Here is a 14903-nt window from a genome sequence, read left to right as displayed (position 1 = left end):
ATTTGGTGCAAAACATTACCTGACATGAAGCTTTTTATAGTCTTTTCACATTTGGTTTGAGCACAGCTGCATGCTGTGCCATAATTAGTATTGTGTTTAATAAGTAAGTATTTCCCCAGAACCATTCACATAATACATATCTATGTAGCATATTCATGTTCTAAAATACAAAATTCTGAGTACAGTTATGTGGTCCAGTGGTCTGAGGGAAGAGACAATAGCTCAGACTGGACTGAAGTGGGAATTTCCTGCTTTTCTTCAATCTACAATTTTGTGTGCCTTTCTATTTTTTAAAATATATTTTATTGATTTTTTACAGAGAGGAAGGGAGAGGGATAGAGAGTTAGAAACATCGATGAGAGAGAAACATTGATCAGCTGCCTCCTACACACCCCCTACTGGGGATATGCCTGCAACCAAGGTACATGCCCTTGACTGGAATCGAACCTGGGACCCTTCAGTCCGCAGGCTGACGCTCTATCCACTGAGCCAAATCAGTTAGGGCTTGTGTGCTTTTCTATAGCAATATATTTGGTACTTACCATCTTTCTTTAAATTTTGCTTATAGTCTCTTGAACAGAATGTGTTTAACACATTGGTAATGTACTTTATACAGCCAACACAGACAACTGATATTTCCAATGTTTCCACTTTTTTGAAGTTTAAACCTGTGCTGAAGAAAACATCTTTGTAGATATCTATTTTGTTTTTCCTTTCTCTTTTTGTATATTTTTGATTATTTGGTCAAGTTGCATGTGTGTTAAAGGTGACAGAAGGTCACCAGGGTGGAAAGCCCCAGATCTCCAGCAAGGTCCAATTAATTGTAGGGTGGGACCCTTCCCCCAGGGTGACTTCTTCATCTAGTGCATTACTGATTATGCAGTCCGGACCCCTTGACCTTTCCTCCCTACAGATAACATCTATGCCTCAGTTGTATTTCAGCTCCAGGTTTAGATAAGCAACAAAACCAGCCTCAGGACCAGCTGTGTTGAATAATGACCCTTTGCCCTGGTACCTGACAACCAATCAGTGGAGACCACAACCCTGAAAGGACACACCTGGAAAACTGCTGAATATTCTATTAAGATCCTTCCCTGGGACCTCCCCTAAAATCTCTAGCCTTAAAACCTTTAAGACAGAGAACCCTCCTCAGAGAATCCTCTGCCCTTCCCCCCTCCTGCCCCAGGAATGTTACCATTAGCTTCCTCACTCCCAAGCTCCAAGGGCCCTTCCTTTATCTCCATAATTTGTTTCCTAAGCCCATTTGTTCTAGGAATTACTTCTTCTATCTCTGTGATTTACCAAATAAATGTCCTCTTACAGTTTGGGGTCTTGGCTCTGAAGTCTTTCCCAGCCACAACCCAAGTACTGAGGCTGCTGAACCCAAGTTTGGATGGACCCCACCAGTCAGACACCTGGTGCTGTTCCCACCGCCCACAACAAATCTATTTTATGTCCATTTAATTCTTAGACCAGCCACAGAACCTAGAATGGTAGAAGGGAATTTTTTCTCTCTCCTACAATCCCAAACTCTTAGAATCAGGTATCCTATCTAATAAAAGGGTAATATGCAAGTTAACTGTCACTCCATCACAAAGATGGTGGCACCCATAGCCATAAGATGGCAGTGCCCAGTCCCCTCAGCCTCACCAGAGTCTCCCAGTCTTGGTGGGGGGGGCTACCGCTGAGAGCAGGCAGTGTGAGCAGCCTGGCAGAATGCTTGCTTCATTGCTGCGGTGACCGAGGGCCTCTGGGCAGCGGGCAGGGAGTGGCTGGGGCTGGACACTTGCTTCGTTGCCAAGGCGATGCCCTGGTGGCGGAGGGCCTCTGGGGGACAGGGAGGCTGGCCTACAGCCTCCATGGCTGAGCGCAGGCCCAGAGAGGAGATGGCGGGCCTGCCTCCCATGGAAGAAGTGTGGGTCCCTCCCATCCCTCGCAGAATTGGCGCCGGTCCCTCCTGGCTCCTGTGGAAGCAGCGAGGCTCCTGGTGGTGTGCTGCGGTTCCTGCTGCCTCCCACATGGCCTACTGCGTGCAATATCTCGCGATGGGCTACTAGTTAATAATAAAAAGTTACATGTCTGCCCTGTTTACTATGCTTATTGTATTGGGAAGGTTGAACAAATTGGTAGTACCCTGTTTGGGCTTTGAGAAGTAGGCTTTCCAGCACTGCAGACAGCTGGACTGGGAACTTTTTCTTTTCTTTTCTTTTCTTTTCTTTTCTTTTCTTTTTTTTAATATATTTTATTGATATTTCACAGAGAGGAAGGGAGAGGGATAGAGAGCTAAAAACATCAATGAGAGAGAAACATCGATCAGCTGCCTCCTGCACACCCCCCACAGGGGATGTGCCCGCAACCAAGGTACATGCCCTTGACCGGAATCGAACCCGGGACCCTTCAGTCCGCAGGCCGACGCTCTATCCACTGAGCCAAACCGGTTTTGGCTGGGAACTTTTTCTTAAGAAAGCCATGCTGAACTATCCATCAATAATTGAAAAATCATTGCTTTGCCCTTATAATTCCACTAATTCTAATAAACATGTTAAACACAAGAAAACAGGCCCCAACCCTGGGCAGTGTGGCTCAGTAGTTTGGAACATCTTCCTGTACACCAAACGGTCGCAGGTTCATTCCCAGGGTCGGAGTGTGAGCATGAGGCAACTGATACATATTTCTCTCTGACTTTTTCTCTCTCCCTTCCTTCCTATCTCTGAAACAAAAAAAATAAAAAATAAAAAATACCCCCAAGCCCTAGCTGGTTTGGCTCAGTGGATAGAGAGTTGGCCTGTGGATTGAAGGGTCCCTGATTCCATTCTCTCTCATCATTGATGTTTATATCTCTCTCTCTCCTTTGCTCTCTGAAATCAATAAAAATATATTTTAAAAAAATACCCCTAAAAGAAATTATTTATGCTAAGCTCCATGCCATCAAACTAAGACTTAATTAAATTCAGCTTTCCCAGAAATTGAATCTTACTCCAGTCAATCAGGAATCACCTGATCAGCACTAGTTAGGTCAGCTGTCTGATGAGCCCTTGCCATCCCCAAAGGAAAGTAACCTTGCAATATCCAACCCGTTCTTTTGTCTACACCTCCTGTATCCTTTTGCCTATGAAGCCTTTCATTTTTTACAGTTTCTCAGAGCTCCTTTCCATCTCAGAGCTTGTAAGATTAGATGTGTTACAGAGTTTACCAGGCGACCAAAACATACACAGGAGTACTTGTAGGTCCAGGATAAACCCATTTATTTTCAGATGTTTCACATGTACTAGTACAATGACTCAGAGGGTCAGTTCTCCAAATTCCGAGTAAACCAATATGGAGGAAGCTTTCTCTTTATACCCTTCAGTTTCTTTGTTTTCTATCTGTTTCCTAACTACCAGCCTTTTGTGGTGGGCTTGCACAGCCCCTCCTGAGTCAGTTAGAATGGGGAAGTTAGATTGTATCTAAATGCCTGGTCTTGACCTGACTGGTTTGGCTCAGTGGATAGAGTGTCGGTCTGTGGACTGAAGGGTCCCAGGTTCAATTCTGGTCAAGGGCATGGACCTTGGTTGCGGGCACATCCCCATAGGGGGTTTTCAGGGAGCAGCTGATCGATGTTTCTCTCTCATCGATGTTTCTAACTCTCTATCCCTCTCCCTTCCTCTCTGTAAAAATCAATAAAATATATATTAAAAAATAAATAAATGCCTGGTCTGGGTGGTGTCAGTGACCTCTCCTGTAGCTAAGCTGTTACATTCTTTGTGGCCCCTTTGTAAATTGGGAGTAATTAGAAAAACAGGTCTTGCTAGACCAGATTGTGGAGACAGGGGCAGTGACTTAACTATAGGCTATCAAGAATGCACATTTGCCAAAACCGGTTTGGCTCAGTGGATAGAGCGTCGGCCTGTGGACTGAGGGGTCCCAGGTTCGATTCCGGTCAAGTGCATGTACCTTGGTTGCGGGCACATCCCTGGTGGGGGGTGTGCAGGAGGCAGCTGATTGATGTTTCTCTCTCATCGATGTTTCTAACTCTCTATCCCTCTTCCTTCCTCTCTGTAAAAAATCAATAAAATATATTAAAAAAAAATGCACATTAGGTTACTGGCACAGATTCAGATTGCTAGCCCCCCTCCCCACCCCCAAAGTCTTATTTTCCCCATCAGATGCAGCCTATTAAACTTTTGAATAAAGTCAATAAGATCTTTAAAGTTTACTTATAAGAGAGCATCATTGACCAGCTGCCTCCTGCACGCCCCCTACTGGGGATTGAGCCCACAACCCAGGCATGTGCCCTTGACCAGAATCGAACCTGGGACCCTTCGGTCCACAGGCCCACACTCTATCCACTGAGCCAAAGTGGCCAGGATGGTGCTTGGTTTTTGACCACAGAGTTCACAGCTGCTTTTCACTTGGTGCAACCTGACATTAAATACAGGAGAAGGTGACAGGAAGACTGGATGTGAGCTGGCCACTGGGATTCTGCATGGAAGCACCTACTGATTTCCACAGGGAGGGAGGCCTGAGCCAAACTCAGGTTCTCACTTTTCTTCACTCCTGGAGGATCACACTGACTGAAGAGAGTCTCTTCTGATAGACACCCTCACTGCACAATGGCCTTTGCAGCTTCCCTGGCTGAGTTCCAGGAAGAGGCCAGCTGCCCCATCTGCCTGGATCACCTGAGAGACCCAGTGACCACTGCCTGTGGGCACAACTTCTGTCCCTCCTGCATCCACCAGCGCTGGAAGGTATACAGGGCACCTTTCCCTGTCCTGTCTGCCTCCACCATCTATGTGAGAGAGAAGCACCAATCGGTAGCGTCCTGTACTTGCCCTGACTGGGTTGAACCTGAAACATCTGTGCCCTGAATGGGAATTCAATCTGCAAACCTCTCTGGTGTAAGAGACCAAATTCCAACAAACTGAACCACCCGGTCAGGGCTGTAAGCGTACCCTTTCCAATCCCTGTAAGACTTCAAAAGGTCACATACTTGATTTTGGCATTAAGTGAAATTTCCAACTTTTGAGACCATGCTTCTGTTTGTATGCCTGTATGTGTATTGTTAACAATGTTTGGAAATAAAGTTGTAGTTTGCATATCTCTGTACTATGTGTCTGTCTCCATATCTGGAAAAGATGTTCAGCAGGGCTTTCATTGAGGTACGAGGGACCACTGCACTGACCAGAGTCGCCCTGCTATGCTGTGGTGATCTCAGGTGCTTACTCTTGTAAAGTGCAGTGTAGGCCAGCAGGGCGCTGCCCCATTACCCACCCAGGGATCTAACTCCCTCAGTCATGTGTTGTCACAGCACTGGGTCACTACAACTAGAGAAAGAGGGAGCATTAAAGGGCTACTGTGAGCCTTGAAGGCCAACACCAGGAAGAAACACACACTTTTCTCTTATTCCATTTTCTGAAAGTAATTGAAAGGCCCTACTTCTCTGCAAGGGGTGAAGAAGAATGCATGTATTGTGAGGTGAAAAGCTACTGTTTGTCATTATTCCTAAGTTAGACATTAGTGAAATGTACATTATTGATGAGTGCTAGAATTAAAATTCTTTCATTATAAAAAGAAAAAAAAATCATTTCATTATAATTTGTAAATAGATTAACAGACATTTACAATAGTTTGACTTAATCAGGCAGCAGTTGTTCAATTAATTCCCGAAATAAAGAAGATATTTGTTTTTCTTTATTGATTTCAGAGAGGAAGGGAGACGGAGAGAAATAGAAACATCAATGATGAGAGAGATTCATTGATCAGCTGCCTCTTGCAGGTCCTACACTGGGGATCTAACCATAACCTCTTTCTATAACAATACATTTGGCACTACAGTCTTTCTTTCAATTTTGCTTGTAGTCTCTTGACCAGAAGGTCTTTAACACATTTGTATTGTAGTTTACTCAAACAATACCGATCATTGATATTTCCATTGTTACCACTTTTTTAATTTTAAACTTGTGCTGCAGAGAACATCTTTGTAGATATCTGTTTTGTTTTTTCTTTCTCTTTTTGTATACTTTTGATTTTTGGTCAAGTTGTATGTGTGTTAAAAGACAACACTCAACTAAGTAAATTTTAAAAATCGTACTGGCTTTATTCACAGTTCAATAGGCAGCACTCAATCTTACAGAAAGAAAGGAGCTCTGAGAAACTGTAAAAAATGAAAAACTTTCATAGGCAAAAGGGAGCAGGAGGTATAGACAAAAGAACGGGTTGGATATTGCAAGGTTACTTTCCTTTGGGGATGGCAAGGGCTCATCTGGCAACTGACCTAACTAGTGCTGATCAGGTGATTCCTGATTGACTGGAGTAAGATTCAATTTCTGGGAAAGCTGAATTTAATTAAGTCTTAGTTTGATGGCATGGAGCTTAGCATAAGAATTTCTTTTGGAGCTTTTGAAAAATAAGTTTTCGATGGAGGAAATGAGGAAGAGAGAGAAAGAGACAACCATCAACTGGTTGCCTCCTACACGAGACTCAACTTGGGACCAGGGATCAAAGCTGCAACCTGGGTTTGCACCCTGACCAAGAATTGAACCTGCCACCATTTGGCATAAGCTCCAACCAACTGAACCACACTGCCCTGGATTGGGACCTGTTTTCTTGTGCTTAAGATGTTTTTTTAGAATTAGTAGAATTATAAGGGCAAAGCAAAGATTTTTCAATTGTTGATGGAGAGTTCAGCATGGCTTTCTTAAAAAAAAAAAAAGGGTTCTAGACCAGCCGGCATGGTTCAGTGGTTGAGTGTCAACCTATGAACCAGGAACTCCCAGTTTGATTCCGGATCAGGGCACATGCCCAGGTTGTGTACTCAGTCCTCCTTGGGGGGTGTGCAGGAGGCAGCAGATCAATGATTATCTCTCATCATTGATGTTTCTCTCTCTCTCTGATTGAAATCAATAAAAATATGTTAAAAACAAAACAAAGCAAGAAACCAACTTGACTCTAGGCTATTGATATAAAAAAGAGTTAAGTTCCTATGGCATCCCATCAACATTTTAACAAAATGATGTTGAATGAAATGACATTATTCAAGGACCTGCTATATTTGTTTATAAAATCAGTCTTCAGATTTTCTTTCTGCTGTCATTTTTTGCTACTCAACCATAACACAGAGAGATACAACTGGGCTTACCAGTGGAGTGTGTCATTAGTATGAGTCTCTTTTTTAAAGAGTCATCTTTTTTTAAAATTTGTTTTTATTGATTTCAGAGAGGAAGGGAGAGGGAGAGTGAGACAGAAACATCAATGATGAGAGAATCATTGATCAGCTGCCTTCTGCATGACTCCCACTGGGGATCTAGTGTGCAACCTGGGCATGTGCCCTTGACAGGAATCAAACCCGAGACCCTTCAGTCTGCAGGCTGACGCTCTATCCACTGAGCCTAACCAGCTAGGGCAATGGGAGTCTTTTAAGACTAGAGGCCCGGTGCACAAAATTCGTGCATGGGGGGGCGTGTCCCTCAGCCCAGCCTGCACCCTTTCCTATCTGGGACCCCTCGAGGGATGTCCGACTGCCCGTTTAGGCCTGATCCTACTGGAATTGGGCCTAAATGGGCAGTCGGACATCCCTCTCACAATCCAGGACTGCTGGCTCCCAACTGCTCACCTGCATGCCTTCCTGATTGCCCCTAACCGCTTCTACCTGCCAGCCTGATCACCCCCTAACCACTCCCCTGCCAGCCTGATTGTTGCCTAACTGCTCCCCTGCCAGCCTGTTTGCCCCTAACTGCCCTCCCCTGCAGGCCCAGTCACCCCCAACTTCCCTCCTCTGCTGGCCTGGTCACCCCTAACTACCCTCCCATGCAGGCTTGATCACCCCCAACTGCCCTCCCTTGCAGGCCTGGTCCCTCCCCTGCTGGCCTGATTGCTCACAACTGCCCTCCCTTGCAGGCCTGATCACCCTCCACTGCCCTCCCCTGCTGGCCATCTTGTGGTGGCCATCTTGTGTCCACATGGGTGCAGGATCTTTGATCACATGGGGGAAGTCATCTTGTGTGTTGGAGTGAGGTCAATCTTCATATTACTCTTTTATTAGCTAGGATAGAGGCCTGGTGCATGTGTGGGGGCCAGCTGGTTTGCCCTGAAGGGTGTCCTGGATCAGGGTGGGAGTTCCCTTGGGGCGTGGGGTGGCCTGGGCGAGGGGCCTGTGGTGGTTTGCAGGCCGGCCATGTTCCCCGGCGACTCAAGCAGAGGCCCTGGTATCTGGGATTTATTTATCTTCTACAATTGAAATTTTGTAGCCTGGAGCAGAGCCAAGCCTCCTGCTTGCTCCATGGTGGCAGCCATTTCTGTTGGGATTTATTTATCTTCTATAATTGAAACTTTGTAGCCTTAAGTGGAGGCCAAGGCAGGCCAAGGCTGCAGAAACTTGGCTTTCTCTATCACCGGGGCAACCCTAGCCTCCTGCTCTCTCCAGCTCCGCGGGTGCCACCATTTTTGTTGGGACTTATTTATCTTCTATAATTGAAACTTTGTAGCCTTGAGTGGAGGCCTAGGCCGGCCAGGGTGTGCGGAAAGCTTGGCTTCCTCCATCACCGGGGAAACCCAACCCTCCCTCCTGCTCTCTCTGTGACCGCAGCCATCTTGGTTGGGGTTAATTTGCATACTCGCTCCTGATTGGCTGATGGGCGTGGCTTGTGGGTGTAGCAGAGTGATGGTTAATTTGCATATTACTCTTTCATTAGATAGGTTGCCTTGTGGATCGGTAGATCATGTGATAGCCTCAGTTTCTTACTTTGCTGTGGTGATACTGAATGTAGCGCTCAAGAAGGAAATGCAGAATCCACAAAATAACTTTTCCAAGGATTATGACTGTCTGAACTTTCAGTGGGTTGGTGTAGTTTCCTGGCACTTGTCCTCATTTGGATTAGGGTAAGAACAATGCACACCTGTTAAAAATGCTAAAATAACAAACACAACCTGCTGGAAAGGAAAGCAGTAGGTTTAATATTCAATATTTCAGAAACATTATTGCCCTGACCGGTTTGGCTCAGTGGAAAGAGCGTCGGCCTGCGGACTCAAGGGTCCCAGGTTCGATTCCGGTCAAGGGCATGTACCTTGGTTGTGGGCACATCCTCAGTAGGGGGTGTGCAGGAGGCAGCTGATTGATGTTTCTCTCTCATCGATGTTTCTAACTCTCTCTACCTCTCCCTTCCTCTCTGTAAAAAAAAAAAATCAATAAAATATATATTTAAAAAAAAAAAAAATATTTCAGAAACATTATCACCATCCCAGCACATACTCTTTAAGATTATGTCTTTGTTTGTTTATATGCTTGTTTGTTTAATTTAATTTTTCCATCGCCCCTCTGCTCTCCGCAAGTCCTCCTTCATCCCTGCAGTCACCACACTATTGTCCATGATCTCTCTTTTTCTTTTTTTTTTCTTTTTTTTTAAATATATTTTATTGATTTTTTACAGAGAGGAAGAGAGAGGGATAGAAAGTTAGAAACATCGATGAGAGAGAGACATCGATCAGCCGCCTCCTGCACGCCCCCCACTGGGGATGTGCCCACAACCCAGGTACATGCCCTTGACCGGAATCGAACCCGGGACCCTTCAGTCCACAGGCCGACGCTCTATCCACTGAGCCAAACCGGTTAGGGCCATGATCTCTCTTTTTCTTTTGCTCAATTCCTCCACCACCTCTAAGCTTATGACTTTTGCTATCCAAATTTTTCAAATGCGCTTAAAAACACACTTTAAAAACCTTTAAAACAAAATTTCAAGAAAAATTTGGAGGTAACTTGGAAAACAAATAAGAAAAAAATCACTCTAAATTTGATCTTAACAGAAATGGGTACTTAATGTTAAAGACAGTTTCCTGCCCACCTCGCCCTCCCTCCCTCCCTCCTCCCCCCCCCCCCAATGCATACAGATTTAATAATTGCAAAAGAACAACAAAGCAAAAAGAAAAACAAAACAAAACAAAACCCAAACGCACGCTGCAATACATGGTGTCCCTTTTGCATTGCACTTCAGAAAGGGGCCCAGCAGCACCTGGGCCCCCCAGTAAACCCAGGGCGACCGCGCAGGGGATGCTGGCACCCGCGTCTCCACCCGACTTTGCAGCTGCCATGGTGTTAGGATGGAGTCAGGGGAAGCACCCCAGTAAGACCTTCCTCGTGTCCCTCATCTTCAGGTGGGCAGTGCCGCTTGACCCCTGGGAAATCATTTTCAAGCTTGGGCATAAAAAACCTTACACGATTTTCATAAACAACAGTTGAGAGTAAACGAGATTATACGGAATTAATGCAAGGAACTTATTTTTACAGTGGCGGATTCCATAGCTACTGAAGACGGCTATTTGGGGGTAAAAAGACGACTCGGGATTCGCTGTACAAGATGCTGGAAGGCACAGAACTACGGCCCCCCCCCCCCCCCCCCAAGTTCAGTTTTTGCATTTCGTTTCCTTGTGATTCCCTTGTCCAACCAAGCACCAGAGGGCGTGCTAAACGCTTGAGCACTTAGGACGTGACTGCCCTCCAGACGCGGTTCAGTGTTTGAAAAGTAAAAACCTCAGTCAACTGGGGGTAAAAACAGGAGGGAAGGTTTCTGACAAAATGCTGTTCTAAGTATACGTTTAAATGAACAAACAAAAACAAAAAGAAAAAGTGAAATAATGCTGTTTTGTTCTGATGCTGCGGCCTCAGTCCCAGGTCAGAGGAGCGACGTCTGCCCAGCAGAGCAGGTCACCCTGGTCCAGCAGCCCGGACAGGCCTGCCCCTCCCTGGAGGTGGCGGACGCCCCTGGCGGTGTCTGGGCGCCCCTGCCCCTGGCGACGGGGCAATGGCGCTGCGCAATTCTCTTACTCAAAAGAGTAAACACAGATAACTGAAGATAACTAATAAAAATCATGATTTTAAATAGTTTATTTCTATGGGTCTTAATCGCCTACAATCAAGGTGTCATGAATCTGTGCTCCTCTGGAGACTCTAGGGGAGAACCGTGTCCATGTCTCTCTCAGCTTCTAGGGGCCCTGCATTCTGAGACTCATGCCTCTTGCTCCACCTTTAGAGCCAGCAGGGCGACATCTTCAAATCTCTCTTTTCTGACCTCTATTTCCATGGTCACTTCTCTTTTTCTGACTCAGACCCTCCTGTCTCCCTCTCTTAAGGATTGGTGATTACATTGGGCCCACTGTACAAACCAGAATAATCTCCCCATCTCACACCCTCGATTTAAGCACATTTACAGAACCTCTTTTGCCACTCAGGTAACAAATTCACCATTTCCAGGGGTTAGGAGGGGAAAAAGAAATGAAATAAAGTAAAAACGTTTGCTTCCAGTTTCAGCATTAAGAGAACAATTAAATGACAAAAAGGTAAAAGATTGGTGTCAGAATACAGGCAAACAGACATTCTCATATATAGCTGGCTGGTCAGAATGGCAGTTGAAAAATCAGCAATTGTTGAAAACTTGACCCAGAAATCCTACGTCGACGACTCCATCCCTCAGGAGGACAAGCACCAGTGCCTAGTATACATGAATATGAATATTCACTGCAATAGTCTCCAAATCTGCAAAACTTGAAAATTGCCCAAGTATATGTGTCCATCCACAATAGAATTCTTGAATAAATCAAGGTACATCCACCCATGTAGTAGAATATTACTCAGCCATGAAAGAATTAATGAAATCCCTGTGCATCAGTTTGGATGGATGTCCATATGTCAGATTAAAAGAAGTAAGCTGCAAAGCAGTAGTTCCACGTGTGGTTTCCAGACCAGTGACATCAGGATCACCAGGGGCCGTTTATTAATGCAAATTCTCAGGCCCCACTTCTTACCCACTGACTCAAAATATCCGGGGGCCATTCAACAAGCCTGCCAGAAAGTGTGATCCATGCTGATATGTGAGAAACACTACCGTAGCATAATAACTACACTATTATCCATTTTTTGAAAGAAATTACATAATACTGAAAATTTGTCTATAATAAATTCTTTGAAGTAGAGGCATGAATGAAAAAGTATGCACATTTTAAGTGTTGATAAATATAACCAAATTGCCCTCTAAAAAGCTTATATATATTTTTAAAATATATATATATTTAAAATATTTTTTTATTGATTTCAGAGGGAGAGTAGGGGAAAGAGAGAGAAACATTAATGATGAGAAACAAACATCAAATGGCTGCCTCCTGCATGCCCCCACTGAGGATCGAGCCCACAACCTGGGCATGTGCCTTGACCATGAATCATACTGTGACCTCCTGGTTCATAGGTAGATTCTCGACCACTGAGCAACACCGGCTGGGCTTAAATATATATATATATTTTTTTTTTTTTTTAAATATATTTTTTATTGATTTTTTACAGGGAGGAAGGGAGAGGGATAGAGAGTTAGAAACATCGACGAGAGAGAAACATCGATCAGCTGCCTCCTGTACACCCCCCACCGGGGATGTGCCCGCAACCAAGGTACATGCCCTTGACTGGAATCGAACCTGGGACCCTTCAGGCCGCAGGCCGACGCTCTATCCACTGAGCCACACCGGCTAGGGCTTAAATATATTTTTATTGATTTCAGAGAGAGGACGGGAGAAGCAGAGAGAGAGACATTAATGATGAGAGAGAATCATTGATCGGCTGCCCCTTGCACAACCCCTCCTGGGGACCAAAACCTGATCTCGTGGTTAATGAGTCTAAGCTCAGACAATGAGCCACACTGGTTGGGTGAGGTTATATATTTTTTAAAAAAAATCACCTCTATGCTATCTCAAAGACACTCTTCTTTTTTTACAGCTGCATAATATTCCATTGTGTAAATGTACCACATCTTTTTTTATCCACTCATCTACTTATGGGCTCTTGGGCTGTTTCAAGATCTGAAAAAAAAAAAAAAAAAAAGATGGAACTTTTTTTTTTTAAATATATTTTTATTGACTTTTTACAGAGAGGAAGGGAAAGGGATAGTTAGAAACATCCATCAGCTGCCTCCTGCACGCCCCCTACTGGGGATCAAGCCTGCAACCAAGATACATGCCCTCTACTGGAATCGAACCCGGGACCTTTCAGTTCACGGCCCGACGCTCTATCCACTGAGCCAAACCAGTCAGGCAAAAAGATGGAACTTTTATCCTTTAAGACAGCATGGAGGGACCTGGAGAGTATTATGCTAAGTGAAATAAGCCAGTGAGAGAAAGACAAGTATCACATGATCTCACTTACATGTGGAATCTAATGCACAAAATAAGCTGAGAAACAAAATAGATCCAGAGACACTGAAGCATGTAACAGGCTGACAAACTTCACAGGGTGAGGTGACAGGAAGAGACTAACCAAAGAACTTATTGGGTACACACATAAGCCATGGACACAGACAATGGTGTGGTGAAAGCCTGGGGTGGGAGGCGGGAGGGCTGGAGGAGGTTATTGGGGTGGGAAAGGGGACATATACAATACTTTCAACAATAAAGAATTATAAAATAAAATAAAATAAAATAAAATAAAATAAAATAAAATAAAATAAAATAAAATAAAAATGAGCATGTAAGGAGTAATGTGAAAGATGCTGGGTGTCTAAAAGAGGGTCATCTTTAGCTCTTTGGGATGGATTCCAGGAACTCTGGGGTGTAGAAAAAAGGAAGCAAGCTATGATGACCACTTTCTGGATGTTTCTAAGAACAATTTACTAAACTATAAAGCTTTAGAAAGCATTATGCAAGTGAGAGGCAAAAAAACATACTCCCTACCTAAAGCCAATTTTGTCAATCTACCATAAGCCTCTAGATAACTTCTGTATAGAAATTGGTGAAAACAACAATTATTGAAACAGGTAGAGGATGTCTTAATTCATTTATCTTCAAACAAGGTAATGCATAATGAGACTAAAGCAAATACTTTTTTAAGCCCTCAAAACTTAGGTATTGATTTGTGGAAACCCCTTTCACGTCCGCGTGATCCAGGGTTCCGGTTCAGGGTTCGGGTTCTGGAGAAGGCCGCACACAAATGAAAGAGACTAGAAAAGCATTAATTTGGGAAATGGGGGCCAGGCGGTAGTCCAACTCTAGTGGGAGGACTACTACTCACTCTGGCTTCGCCATCCCTTTTATTTAGATTATGGGATACACCCAGGAAACTCCAATAGAAGCTAATCATTGAATTTAGGACTAACAGGTGGGGGCTTCAATTAAGGTTGACCAGCCCTCGGAATTCCCTGTCCACAGCTTTCTACAATGATCGGCTTCCAGCATTGATTTATTTATTTAACATTATTGATGTTATTGATGAAATAATTACATATGGTTGCAGTTCTTCAACTATGTCTCTGTGCTCCATAACATTCTGGAGAGGTAGTGGAGGCTTTATTAAAAGGTCTTAAAACAAACTTTCAGCTACGATAGAAATATTTTAGAGCACTATTAGAAAGAGCATCCTGACAGACCTTTGAGGAGACTTAGTGTAGATGTCAGATTCTCAATGAAAATGACTTATTTTAATGTCACTGAAGTAGTTGGCAAAAAATCAGCAGCTACTTAAAAATCTAGTGAATCATGTTTAACGGTATTATTTTGACAGGACAGTTCTTTCCAGTCTCTGGTGCATACAAAAATCTCTCAATTTCAGATTCTTAGGGAAGCCCAGCCAGTGTGGCTCAGTGGTTGAGTGTTGACCTATGAACCAGATGTCACGGTTCAATTCCTGGTCGGGCACATGCCTGGGTTGCAGAGGTTATAAGCTCGATCTCCAGTGTGGGTTGTGCAGGAGGCAGCTAATGAATGATCCTCTCTCATCATTGATGTTTCTATCTCTCTCTCTCCCTGTCCCTTCCTCTCTGAAATCAATAAAAATATTTTTAAAAACAAGATTCTTAGGGGAAAATGTTATATATTAGGCACTTTGCCCAAGACAAAAGAACTTAAGACACAGTCCAAAAGGAGATTACATTTTCATTGGGGAGGTTAGGGATAAAGGC

Source organism: Plecotus auritus (genome assembly GCF_963455305.1).
Source record: "Plecotus auritus genome assembly, chromosome: 6".
NCBI lineage: Eukaryota > Metazoa > Chordata > Mammalia > Chiroptera > Vespertilionidae > Plecotus > Plecotus auritus.
The sequence above is the reverse complement of the archived record's forward strand: the minus strand, read 5'-3'. Positions refer to the sequence as shown.